We start from the raw sequence: 10738 nt of genomic DNA on the forward strand, positions 1-10738 counted from the left end.
TATATTCACTCCGGTTAGTGATTCACCCACATGTGATTCAGTGGTGGCCCCAGATGGCCGTACGACGACTTACCCTGAGTGACTCACCGCTACGGGAAGGCAAAAACCTCTTCCTGCCCTTGCGTTCGAACACTCCACTGCTCCGATGGCTCTCAGCGGGGCATGGGTCCGTCCTGAACCACCCCCCCCCCCCCCGACGATGCCCCCTCCAGTTAAAGGCAAGAGCTGCCCTCTGGCTGAGACTCCACTCCTGTGGGGTGTGGGGTGTGGGGTGTGGGGTGTGGGGTGGGGTGTGGGGTGTGGGTGTGGGGGGGGGTTGGGGGTGTGGGGGTTGGGGTGGTGGTGTGGGGGGTTGGGTGTGGGTGTGGGGTGGGGTGTGGGGGGTGTGGGTGGGGGGTGCGGGGGGTGGGGTGTGGGGGTGTGGGGGTGTGGGGTGCGGGTGGTGGGGTGCGGGGGGTGGGGTGTGGGTGTGGGGTGGGGTGTGGGTGTGGGGGTGGGGGTGTGGGGTGTGGGATGGGGGTAGGGGTGGGGTGTGGGTGTGGGTTGGGGGTGGGGTGGGGTGTGGGGGCGGGTGGGGGGGGGTGGGGGGGTGTGGGGGTGGGGTGGGGTGGGGGGGGGGGGTGGGTGTGGGGGTCCAGCAAAGGGCCACGGTTCACTGTGACAGTGAGGGGTGGGGGGTGGGGGGTGAGGGAGAGGTATTGGAGGGAAGGAGCTTCAGCCAGGTATCCCCCAGGAGTGAGTGGGAAGGGGTTTGGCCCATTGGGATTCGGTTGGTGCATTGGAAGGAATCCAGGGAGATTGCAGAGAGTGTTACAGTGAGGGGTGTGTCAGTGTCACGGTGAGGGCTGTGGGGTGTGTCAGGGTTACAGTGAGGGGTGCGGGGTGTGTCAGTGTTACAGTGACGGGTGTACCGGTGTTACAGTGAGGGCTGTGGGGTGTGTCGGGGTTACAGTGAGGGGTGCGGGGTGTGTCGGGGTTACAGTGAGGGGTGCGGGTTGTGTCGGGGTTACAGTGAGGGGTGCGGGTTGTGTCGGGGTTACAGTGAGGGGTGCGGGGTGTGTCGGGGTTACAGTGAGGGGTGCGGGGTGTGCCGGTGTTACAGTGAGGGGTGCGGGGTATGCCGGTGTTACAGTGAGGGGTGTGGGGTGTGCTGGTGTTACAGTGAGGGGTGTGTCGGTGTTACAGTGAGGGGTATGCTGGTGTTACAGTGAGGGGTGTGGGGTGTGTCGGTGTTACAGTGAGGGGTATGCTGGTGTTACAGTGAGGGGTGCGGGGTGTGCCGGTGTTACAGTGAGGGGTACAGGGTGCTTGAGACTTCCCAGCCAGGGGAAAGGTTGTTTCACTTACATCCTGACTTGCCCCCTTGCTGAGACCACTCCTGGTTCTCCCAAACCCCACAGAATACTGGACCTGTCAGCTTCACCTCCTCTCAAAGGACCGACCCACCAGCCAGGAATCGATCCGGTGAACCTTCATTGCCCTCCCTCTATCACGAGTCGCTCCTTCCCTGCGTAAGGAGACCAGTGCGCAATGCTCCAAATGAGATCCCACCAGGGCCCTAGATAATTGAATAAAGGTGACTCTACTGTTGGACCCAAATCCTCTTACAATCATAGCCAACTCATTGCTTGTTGGACCTGGACATTAACTCCCAAAGATACATGGGCATTGAGACCAAGGTGCCTCTGAATGTTAACGTTTTAAAATCGTTCACCGTGTAATAACTACAGTATCTTTATTTCCTACAGAGCATGTCCTCAAGTCTTTCTCCATTTTATTCCATCTGCCAAGTTTACAGAAGCAACTTGAGGAGATTTGGTACGTCACCAAAGGCGCTTACAAATTTCTGCAAATGTACGGCGGAGAGCATTCTGACTGGTTGCATCACCGCCTGGTACGGAGGCTCCAATGCACAGGATCGCAAGAGGCTGCAGAGGGTTGTAGACTCAGCCAGCTCCATCACGGGCACAACCCTCCCCATCATCGAGGACATCTTCAGCAGGCGGTGCCTCAAGAAGGCGGCATCCATCACTAAGGACCCTCACCACCCGGGACATGCCCTCTTCTCATTACTGCCATCGGGGAGGAGGTACAGGAGCCTGAAGACCCACACTCACCGACTCAGGAACAGCTTCTTCCCCTCCGCCATCAGAATTCTGAACAGTCCATGAACGCCACCTCAATATTTATTTATTTTTGTAATTTATAGATGTTTACGTCTTGCACTGTACTGCTGCCGCAAAACTACAACCTTCACATCATATGTCAGTGATAGACCTGATTCAGATCCTGTGCCCATTCGCTTAGCCTGGATGTGTCCCCCACTGAAGCTCTGCTGCTCCAGCTGGCAGCCCACACTGCCACCTGGTGTTCCATCAGGAGCAGGTCAGATAGCGTTACAGTGACGAGTGTTGGGTGTATCAGAGGGTGTTACAGTCTGTGGTATATTGGAGTGTGATAAGGACAAATGTAGGGTGTGTCAGTGTTACGGTGAGGGGTGTGTCAGTGTTACGGTGAGGGGTGTGGGGTGTGTCATTGTTACCGTGAGGGGTGTGGGGTGTGTCAGTGTTACGGTGAGGGGTGTGGGGTGTGTCAGTGTTACAGTGAGGGGTGTGTCAGTGTTACAGTGAGAGGTGTGTCAGTGTTACGGTGAGGGGTGTGGGGTGTGTCAGTGTTACAGTGAGGGGTGTGTCAGTGTTACAGTGAGAGGTGTGTCAGTGTTACGGTGAGGGGTGAGGGGTGTGTCAGTGTTACAGTGAGGGGTGTGTCAGTGTTACAGTGAGAGGTGTGTCAGTGTTACGGTGAGGGGTGTGGGGTGTGTCAGTGTTACAGTGAGGGGTGTGTTAGTGTTACCGTGAGGGGTGTGTCAGTGTTACCGTGAGGGGTGTGGGGTGTGTCAGTGTTACAGTGAGAGGTGTGTCAGTGTTACGGTGAGGGGTGTGGGGTGTGTCAGTGTTACGGTGAGGGGTGTGGGGTGTGTTAGTGTTACAGTGAGGGGTGTGTTAGTGTTACCGTGAGGGGTGTGTCAGTGTTACCGTGAGGGGTGTGGGGTGTGTCAGTGTTACAGTGAGAGGTGTGTCAGTGTTACGGTGAGGGGTGTGGGGTGTGTCAGTGTTACAGTGAGGGGTGTGTCAGTGTTACAGTGAGAGGTGTGTCAGTGTTACGGTGAGGGGTGTGGGGTGTGTCAGTGTTACAGTGAGGGGTGTGTTAGTGTTACCGTGAGGGGTGTGGGGTGTGTCAGTGTTACAGTGAGGGGTGTGTCAGTGTTACGGTGAGGGGTGAGGGGTGTGTCAGTGTTACAGTGAGGGGTGAGTCAGTGTTACAGTGAGGGGCGTGGGGTGTGTCAGTGTTACAGTGAAGGGTGTGGGGTGTATCAGTGTTACAGTGAGGGGTGTGTCAGTGTTACAGTGAGGGGTGTGGGGTGTGTTGGTGTTACAGTGAGGGGTGTAGGGAGTGTCAGTGTTACAGTGAGGGGTGTGGGGTGTGTCATTGTTACAGTGAGGGGTGTGTCAGTGTTACAGTGAGAGGTGTGTCAGTGTTACAGTGAGGGGCGTGGGGTGTGTCAGTGTTACAGTGAGGGATGAGTCAGTGTTACAGTGAGGGGCGTGGGGTGTATCAGTGTTACAGTGAGAGGTGTGTCAGTGTTACAGAGAGGGGTGTGTCAGTGTTACAGTGAGGGGTGTGGGGTGTGTCAGTGTTACAGTGAGGGGTGTGTCAGTGTTACAGTGAGGGGTGAGGGGTGTGTCAGTGTTACAGTGAGGGGTGAGTCAGTGTTACAGTGAGGGGTGTGTCAGTGTTACAGTGAAGGGTGTGGGGTGTATCAGTGTTACAGTGAGGGGTGTATCAGTGTTACAGAGAGGGGTGTGTCAGTGTTACAGTGAGGGGCGTAGGGTGTGTCAGTGTTACAGTGAGGGGTGAGTCAGTGTTACAGTGAGGGGCGTGGGGTGTGTCAGTGTTACAGTGAAGGGTGTGGGGTGTATCAGTGTTACAGTGAGGGGTGTGTCAGTGTTACAGTGAGGGGTGTGTTAGTGTTACAGTGAGGGGTGTGTCAGTGTTACAGTGAGGGGTGAGGGGTGTGTCGGTGTTACAGTGAGGGGTGTGGGGTGTGTCGGTGTTACAGTGAGGGGTGAGGGGTGTGTCAGTGTTACAGTGAGGGGTGTGGGGTGTGTCAGTGTTACAGTAAGGGGTGTGTCAGTGTTACAGTGAGGGGCGTGGGGTGTGTCAGTGTTACAGTGAGGGGTGAGTCAGTGTTACAGTGAGGGGTGTGGGGTGTATCAGTGTTACAGTGAGGGGTGTATCAGTGTTACAGAGAGGGGTATGTCAGTGTCACAGTGAGGGGCGCGGGGTGTGTCGGGGTTACAGTGGGGGGTGTGGGGTGTATCAAAAGTAGTTTATAGAGTAACATAGTTGCGGGTAAAATCTCGTGGGAGTTGATGGGAATGTGGATAGAATTAAACGGGATCGGGTAAGTTGGTGTTTGATGGTCAGTACAGAACCGGTGGGCCGAAGGGCCTGCTTGCTGCTGTATGAAGCTAGGCTGTGACCATCCCTCGGTGAATCGACTGGTGGGCCCTCTGAGTGGGCTTGGGGCTGTGTCGAGGGACGAAGGAAGCCGGGGGGTGGGGATTACTGTGAACACAGGCACACTGCGGGTGTCGAAGGCCGTGGGGGGGGGGGGGGGCTATTAATGGCTTGGTTATTTGAGACTGGAGTCACGTATCTCATTCTAGGAGATAGTTGTGGTGAGAGTCATCGTCCTGATATAGACCAGAGTGACCCTCCGAATATCTGACAGCGGCAGGTGTCCCAGACCCAGGGGGGGCGGGGCAGGGAGGGGAGGGTGAGGGGAGTGGTGATGTGTCCCTCCAGTCACAGCTGACCCCCCTCCCCCTCAACCCCTCTCCCCTCCTCCCTCCCTCCCCTCTCCCCCTCCCCCTCCCCCTCTCCCCCCTCCCCCCTCCCCCTCCCCCCTCTCCCGCCCCTCCCCCTCTCTCCCCCTCCCCCTCCCCTCCCCACCTCTCCCCCCCCTCTCCCCCTCCCCTCCCCCTCTCTCTGAGTCTCGGGCTCGGGCCCAATTGCAGGGATTTGACCTCAGGACCCAGAGAGCAGAGCAGGTGCCCCAACACCCCCCCCCCCCCCCCCCCCCGTTCAGCCAGTGTGGGAAACAACCCACGACCTTCAGTTGAAGAGGCGCTGGGGCGGAGGGGTGTCACAGGGCATAGAGGGACACAGCACGGAGACAGGCCCCCCCCCCCCCCGCTGGGATCCACCTATCACCTGCCAGCCCTCGCTACACCCCTTCCCCTCCACACCGACTAACTCCCCTCTCTCCAGTCTCGACCCAAAACGTTGACTGTCCGTTCCCCTCCACGGATGCTGCCCGGCCCGCTGAGTTCCTCCTGCGCCCCTCTGCGCCGCACGATAACAGGCCCTTTGGCCCATCGCGTCTGTGTCGACCATCAATCAGCCATTTAGGCTGAACCCCTTTTATTGCCATCAACTTCTCCTCACCCCATCACCCGCTCACTCTGGGGGGCAACTTTACAGCGGCCGATTAACCCACCGGCCCCCGCACGTCGTCGGGATGTGGGAGGGAACCGGAGCGCCGGGGGGGAAGCCCACGCGGTCACATGGAGAACGTACGCGCGCACACACACACACACAGACACACGCGCCCCGTCGGAGATCGGGATCGAACCCCGGTCTCTGGAGCTGAGAGGCAGTTGCACTACGCGCTGCGCCACCATGTCTCCAGGCTGTGAGGCCTCTCCGTTCCCCCACTGAGACACGGCCATCACCTTTGACTTTCTTGAAGTGTTCGGCTTTCATTTCAATTCATAACCTTGCTGTCCTCTGCTTTGTATTAACCCACAGCCCTCTTTCCAACTCCACACTGCCGTCTGGTTATTCCACACATGGATTCCTAAAATTCAGAATCAGGTTTTATTATGTCCTGAAATGTGTTGTTTTGTGGCAGCAGAACAGTGCAAGACATAAAAATTACTGGAAGTTACGAAAAACAGATAAAAGTGCAAAAGAGGAATAACGAGGCAGTGTTCGTGGGTTCATGGGCCGTTCAGAGATCTGATGGCGGAGGGGACGAAGCTGTTCCTGAATCATTGAGTGTGGGTCTTCAGGCTCCTGTACCTCCTCCCCGATGGCAGTAATGAGAAGAGGGCATGTCCCGGGTGGTGAGGGTCCTTAGTGACGGATGCCGCCTTCTTGAGGCACCGCCTCTTGAAGATGTCCTCGATGGTGGGGAGGGTTGTGCCCGTGATGGAGCTGGCTGAGCCTACAACCCTCTGCAGCCTCTTGTGACCCTGTGCATTGGAGCCTCCGTACCAGGCGGTGATGCGACCAGTCAAAACGCTCTCCGCCGTCCATCTGTAGAAATTTGCAAGAGCCTTTGGTGACATACCGAATCTCCTCAAACTCCTAATGAAGCAGAGCCACTGGCGTGCCTTCTTCGTGATTGCATCAATGCGTTGGACCCAGGACAGATCCTCCGAGACGTCGACACCCAGGAACTTGAAGCTGCTCACCCTTTCCACCGCTGACCCCTCAATGAGGACTCGTGTGTGTTCTCCCGACTTCCCCTTCCTGAAGTAAACAGTCAATTCCTCGGTCTTGCTGACGTTGAGTGCGAGGTTGTTGCTGTGACACCTCGATTTTGCCTGCCCTCGCTCTCTCTAGCTCCCCCACTTTCCTCTGTGACCATCAAGATCCCTGCTCTGTGCCGAACACAATTAAACTAATTCCCTTCTGCCCGCACATGATCCATATCTCTCCATTTCCTGTGTCTAACGGCCTCGTTCTTTTACAATATTTTACTAAATCCATGAAAAAAATACAGAGTACATGCATCAAACAAGAAAGTAAAAATACTACTGAATACATTGTATTAAGTCGTACCTAGGATTACAATACTCCAAATCAATAATTGCATATATTAGTTAATAAGGAAAGAAATAATTGCCTACCCCCACTACCAACATTTTAAACTTAATCCTTTGACTGCACTATTTCGGATTGTTGGAGAAAATGATATCACTTTGAAGGCTTCTGATTTACATATTCTGGCTTTTATTTCTCTTATAGCCAGGAGGGCAGTATTGCTTAAATGGAAGGAAGCTACTCTAGCTCCACACGTTCAATGGTTACGGGATGTTATGTCATACTTGAAGCTAGAGAAGATTCGCTGTTCAGTTTTTGAATCTAACCTAGACTTTCAAACCCTGTGGGGACCCTTTTTGAAGTATTTTCAAAATCTCTGATTTGGGGACTAAAATGCAGATATTGGCTGAGGCGGTTACGTTTTTTAAGGTTTTTCCTCTACCTAGCAGCCTCTTTACACCCCTCCATCACACCTGCTTCCACCCCCACCCCTGGCAGCACATTCCAGGCACCCACCGCTCTCTGTGTAAAAGAAAACTTGCCCCGCACATGTCCCTTTAAACTTTCCCCCCTCTCACCTTAAATGCACGTCCTCCAGTAACTGACATTTCTACCCTGGGAGAAGGATCCTGACTGTCTCATAATTGTAGGAACCTCTATCAGGTCTCCCCTCAGCCTCCGCCGCTCTAGAGAAAACAACCCAAGTTTGTCCAACCTCTCCTTATAGCTCCTGCTCTCCAATCCTGGTGAACCTCTTCTGCACCCTCTCCAAAGGCTCCACATCCTTCCTGTAATGGGGGCGACCAGAACTGCAAGCCATGAGATGGGGACTACTTTCCCGTCACCCCGGGTGGTGCCTTCAGCTGCCTGGGCCCCGAGCTCTGGAGTTCCCTCTCTGTGGTCCTTCCCTCCTCGATAGCCAACGAAACTCGCGGAGCAGTGGGGAGCACAGATGTGGTGCCCTGGGATGTCAAAGGCACTATATAAATGCCATTTTTATCTTTGGTAATCAAGTAACCTCACCAACTCTGAAGCTTTCACCAGGCACACAGTCTTTTTCCAAGGAAACGGGAATTAAAATCCAGAGGGCATCGGTTTAAGGTGAGAGGGGAAAGGTCTAGGGGGCAACTTCTTCACGCAGAGGGTGGTGCGTACATGGAACGAGCTGCCAGAGGAACCGGTTGAGGCAGGCCATTGTAAAATAACAACATTTAAAGGATAGTTGGACAGGTACATGGATAGGAAAGGTTCAGAGGGATACGGGCCAGACACAGGCAAATGGGACTAGTTCAGATGGGAATCTTGGTCAGTGTGGACCATTGGGCCGAAGGGCCTGTTTCCCTGCTGTTTAACTCTGTGACTCTAAGACTAGGCGTGTCTGCTCAGAAGTAGAACCCCAAACATTTAAAGGTTTCAGTAGACACTCCCCAGACCCAGGGCGTAGACACAGCAGTTGGAGAAGAAGGCCAATCACACTCTGTACTAACCCAATGGAACTACACTGTCTATTGAATTGACCTGTACAATCGGTTTGCAAGACAAGTTTTTCACTGGACCTCAGTACAAGTGACAATAATAAACCAACACCAAAACTTTCTTGCCTGTTCCGCTTGACGCACAACCCCTCTATGGATAGAGATGACCCCGTTCAACCTTCCCATCTCCAGGGCTCCAAGGAAAAGCTTTCCAATGATTCTGGGAGAAGAAATTCCTTATCACCCTCGTGTGACACGGAAGAGCCGTTCTAAACTTCTGCCTCTTGTTCTAGAAATTTCTGGGAGGTCCAACACCCTCTCAGCACCAATGGTCCTCAGAGACTTGTGGCTCAATAAGATCGCCAGTCGTTAACCTGAACTTGAATGAGTATGGGTCCAACCTGTGTGTGGGACCCGTCCCCCAGTGAGGGTCAGTGTGTGTGGGACCGTCCCCCAGCGAGGGTCAGTGTGTGTGGGACCCGTCCCCCAGTGAGGGTCAGTGTGTGTCTGGGACCTGTCCCCCAGTGAGGGTCAGTGTGTGTGTGGGGCCCGTCCCCCAGTGAGGGTCAGTGTGTGTGTGGGACAGTCCCCCAGTGAGGGTCAGTGTGTGGGGGACCCGTCCCCCAGTGAGGGTCAGTGCATGTGTGGGACCTGTCCCCCAGTGAGGGTCAGTGTGTGTGTGGGACAGTCCCCCAGTGAGGGTCAGTGTGTGTGGGACCCGTCCCCCAGTGAGGGTCAGTGTGTGTGTGGGATCTGTCCCCCAGTGAGGGTCAGTGTGTGGGGGACCCGTCCCCCAGTGAGGGTCAGTGCATGTGTGGGACCTGTCCCCCAGTGAGGGTCAGTGTGTGTGGGTCCCGTCCCCCAGTGAGTGTCAGTGTGTGTTTGTGTGACCCGTCCCCCAATGAGGGTCAGTGTGTGTGCGGGACACCCATTGAAGGGGCAGTGGGTGGAGCTCCCTGTTTCCTGCTCTCTCCTGCCACCTGCTGCCTGCGGCTGGAACAGACACAGTGCCGACCACACCCCGACCCGACCACACCCCGTCCCGACCACACCCCGACCCGACCACACCCCGTCCCGACCACACCCCGACCCGACCACACCCCGTCCCGACCACACCCCGACCCGACCACACCCCGTCCCGACCACACCCCGTCCCGACCACACCCCGACCCGACCACACCCCGTCCCGACCACATCCCGACCCGACCACACCCCGTCCCGACCACACCCCGACCCGACCACACCCCGTCCCGACCACACCCCGTCCCGACCACACCCCGTCCCGACCACACCCCGTCCCGACCACACTCTGACCCAACCAAACTCCGTCCTGTGTCGTTGGTCTGGGGGAAGTTTGATTTCAGAGTCAGAGAATCATCCTGCGCGGAAACCGTCCCATCGGCAGTCGGCCCGTATCCCTCTGAACATTTCCTGTCCGTCTACCTGTCCAAATGTCTTTTTAATGCTGTTAATGTCCCTGCCTCACCCACTTCCTCTGGCAGCTCGTTCCATGTACTCACCACCCTCTGCGTGAAAAGCCTGCCCCTCAGCTTCCCTTTAATTCTCTCCCCTCTCACCTTAACCCCATGCCTCTCTAAGGTCACCCCTCATTCTCCAGCGCTCCAAGGAATAAACTCCTGGCAACCATCCTCGTAAATCTGCTTTGAACTCTTTCCAGCTTAGTGGCATTTTCCCTATAGCAGGGTCACCAAAACTGTGCAAGATATTCACACAGCGCGGAGCTCCCTCCTCACCACCCCTCCCACAGTGCGGAGCTCCCTCCTCACCACCCCTCCCCCAGCGCAGGGCTCCCTCCTCACCACCCCTCCCACAGTGCGGAGCTCCCTCCTCACCACCCCTCCCCCAGCGCGGAGCTCCCTCCTCACCACCCCTCCCCCAGTGCAGAGCTCCCTCACCGCCCCTCCCCCAGCGCGGAGCTCCCTCCTCACTGCCCCTCCCTCAGCACAGAGCTCCCTCACCACCCCTCCCACAGTGCAGAGCTCCCTCACCGCCCCTCCCCCAGCGCGGAGCTCCCTCCTCACTGCCCCTCCCTCACCACAGAGCTCCCTCACCACCCCTCCCTCAGTGCAGAGCTCCCTCACCGCCCCTCCCCCAGCGCGGAGCTCCCTCCTCGCCACCTCTCCCCTAGCGCGGAGCTCCCTCCTCGCCGCCCCTCCCCCAGCGCGGAGCTCCCTCCTCGCCGCCCCTCCCCCAGCGCGGAGCTCCCTCCTCACCGCCCCTCCCCCAGCGCGGAGCTCCCTCCCCACATCTCCACCTGTCGTCCCTTGAGGAGGGAAGCACCTCACGGAGAATAAAACGGCGACACATGGTTTCAGCTACTTTATTAACGACGCAAACAGCAGCCACGA

Source organism: Pristis pectinata, chromosome 38 (assembly GCF_009764475.1).
Source record: "Pristis pectinata isolate sPriPec2 chromosome 38, sPriPec2.1.pri, whole genome shotgun sequence".
Classification (NCBI taxonomy): domain Eukaryota; kingdom Metazoa; phylum Chordata; class Chondrichthyes; order Rhinopristiformes; family Pristidae; genus Pristis; species Pristis pectinata.